The following is a 3,098-nucleotide window of genomic DNA, read 5'->3' as shown; positions in this document are numbered from 1 at the left end:
TATATTCATATATATATATATATATTTTTTTTTATCAGTGAATTATGGCTACAGACAAAAAATGAAGAAAATGTCAGTCTAAAAGGAAGGGGTGGCGGGGCGGGGAAATTATGCATAGATAAACTTGCATTTTATTACAGTGTGTGTGTGTGTGCACGCGCTTGTGTTTGTCTGAAAAGAAAAAGAAAATGTTAATTTCAATAATGAAAAAAAAGTAAATTGAATGCTGTATTATTTTACAGTGACATGGGGAAAGCAGACTTTTAAGCATGATTTTATTAGTCTACTAAACCTTATATACTGTTTTATAAAACCAAGGAAAGGAATTCTGAATATTTAAAGAGATGTAAAAACAGAATACATTTTTTAAAAAGTGATTTAAATCACTGAGTTTTATTTTTTAAATCAAGTTGATTAAATTTTTTTTTTAATCAACTGATTTAAATCGACCTGATTTAAATCAACCCAACCCTGATTTCAATTATGAAAAAAAAGTAAATTGAATACTGTATTATTTTACAGTGAAAGGAGGGAAAGCAGACTTTTAAACATGAATTATATTAGTCTACTTAACCTTATATCTGTTTTATGAAACCAAGGAAGGGAATTCTGAATGTTGAAATATGTAAAAACTGAATAAAAATAAATTTAAAAAAAAGTGATTTAAATCACTAATTTTTATTTAAAAAATCAAGTTGATTTAAATAAAAAAAATCAACTGATTTAAATCAACCTGATTTAAATCAACCCAACCCTGCACACACACACACCACAGTAAACATTGTAATATAATGTATAATGTGAAAGAGCTAAAATATGCGGTAACGTCAAGAAACAATATTATGAATAATGTAAGATGGAAGTTACTGAGATTAATAGAAACTCACTTGATCGGCACAGAAAAAGAAACACACTACTTAAGTCTAAGCTAGAAAACAAACTGAAAGTGAGAAGCAATAAATCGCTGGTCCTGGCCTCCAGTACAGTACTTTACTCGTACTTTCTACACCCCCATACAAAATATCGACGTGCACTGAACCCGTTAAATATATGTAATAAGAACTGTCCTGTATGATGACAAAAAGTCAATTGCTACTGTACCAGTGACGCTGTCCCAAGCAGATCAAGTCTACAATCAGATGCTATACAAAGCTGGACAAAGTTAGCACACAAGTTTCCGATCATTATATCATCAAATGTACTTCATCGCACTTGTCAGTTCTCAGAACTGAACACTGAACACTGTGTTGTAACAAAGTGGGGAAGTGTGTCAAACGCTAATTATAGAACTTGGTGTCTAATTGGGGGGGGGGGGGGGGGGGGGAGGGTTGAAAAGGGGAGGGAACCGAGGGGGTTTTCGGCCCAGACTCTGACAGCCGAGTGTCTATCGTTCCTCGTTAAAATTCTCCTTATATACCTTCACTAGACAAATCCTCCCTCCGCCCGGCCAGACTCCTAAGGGCCAGGTAAGTTATTAGTGGGGAGAAAACGATGAGTAAATGCCAAACAGGAACTATAGGTGGTTAAAAAGTCAATAAACAAAAAAGAATAGTGCCAAGCTGACAATAAATGTTCTGATAGCAGTTAGAGAAAGGCTGAATGATAAATACATGTTTTGCTGATAAAATGATACATGTGTCTGTGCTGCTCAAGGCAGTCTCATTCTTAATTTTGTAAGCTACAAAGAGGCCAATCTGGCAATTAAGGGATGTACGAATCTTTCTTTCGACTGACGTCATCGCTAGATGTAGTACGAAGTTCCGCGAAGTGACGGTTTGATGGGAGACAATTTAAAGTTACGAGCCGGCGCGATAACAAACGTGAAGGAAGGAGGTTATGTCGCGACAAAACAGCAGTGAATCCCACTTGTCTATTCGAGCGCCTTCAAATCGGCAAGGTGTTTTTGAATGTTGATACATGTTTGTTTGGATTTACTTAAAACTGAATGAAAATCGTCATCAGCAATAAACCTCTAGACAACAGTTCAGTTGACAAAAATCAGACCGGCACCGCCGGTCTTGCCCAGTTAACAAACTGCTCCTGTATATACATATATATATATATATATATATATATATATATATATATATATATATATATATATATATATATAATATAATATAATATATATATATATGTATGTATGTATACATATATTTATTTATATGTATACATGTATTTATTAGTTCTGGTCTTTTCCCTGTCACCCAACTGTTTAGACTTTCCTTGAATGTTATTCAAGTATTCAAGATAAATGGATATTTTAATCATCAAAAGAAGTTACCAGTAACTCCACAGGCCCTAAAATTGACGAGTTCCTCAATCATGGCACATTGGTTTTTATCATTAAATGGTAAAATCAGTGCATGCTAGATGAAATAAAAGGAATAGGTGTGAAATCAGGCGCTCGTCAAATTAATGGAATCATGGAAATCGGCATTTTAAAATCAGTTTGGCAATTTTTTATAACTATTGTTTTTTAAATTTTTGGTTTAAAACCTTTTAAAACCACTCAAAAACACACTTCTGTTCACATATTTCGGAATAAAACGTTAATTAAAGGCCAAAAAAGTCAATTTTCAGTTTTTAATGACTCTCAAATTACCAAACTTTTTCAGCCATTTTCTCGTTCATTTTACCTCTGAAACCAGCGACCCCTTCCTCCTTCAATCGCAAATATTTCGACTTCTATTTAAGATAAATGGGTATATTTTTCACAAATGATACCAATAGCTCCATGTACCCAAACATTGACGAGTGTCTGATTCCACCGCGTTGTGACACAAATGACCCCACAAATCCCATTACGTCACAAAAAGAGACAGGCAGAGAAAAGAAGATGTAAGAGCCACTATTGGCACTGAGTCCTGCCTACATTTCATAGAAAAAGAGAATAAACAAATGGTTCGGCCACCTGTTACGAATGACAGCTAGCCTGCCAGCCTCGAGAGCATTTTAATACCAAGTACTCCATCTATAAAAGAATAGGCAAACCACGCAAAAGATGGATTGGGAGAGTCAAAAATACTTTGAAAAATTGTTATACCCGAGAGCTCATATAACCTTATGCAGTTGGGAGCGCCCCCCCCCCCCCCCCC

At 34.9% G+C, this 3,098-nt stretch overlaps 1 protein-coding gene across 1 annotated transcript in view; it reads left to right on the top strand.

Annotated features, from left to right (window-relative positions):
* Nucleotides 1-3,098, top strand: part of LOC101845100 — a gene marked incomplete in the record, with an annotated part of 33,718 nt that overhangs the window by 11,935 nt on the left and 18,685 nt on the right.

The sequence above is a fragment of the Aplysia californica genome, unplaced genomic scaffold (assembly GCF_000002075.1).
Source record: "Aplysia californica isolate F4 #8 unplaced genomic scaffold, AplCal3.0 scaffold00221, whole genome shotgun sequence".
NCBI lineage: Eukaryota > Metazoa > Mollusca > Gastropoda > Aplysiida > Aplysiidae > Aplysia > Aplysia californica.
The sequence above is the reverse complement of the archived record's forward strand: the minus strand, read 5'-3'. Positions and strand labels throughout refer to the sequence as shown.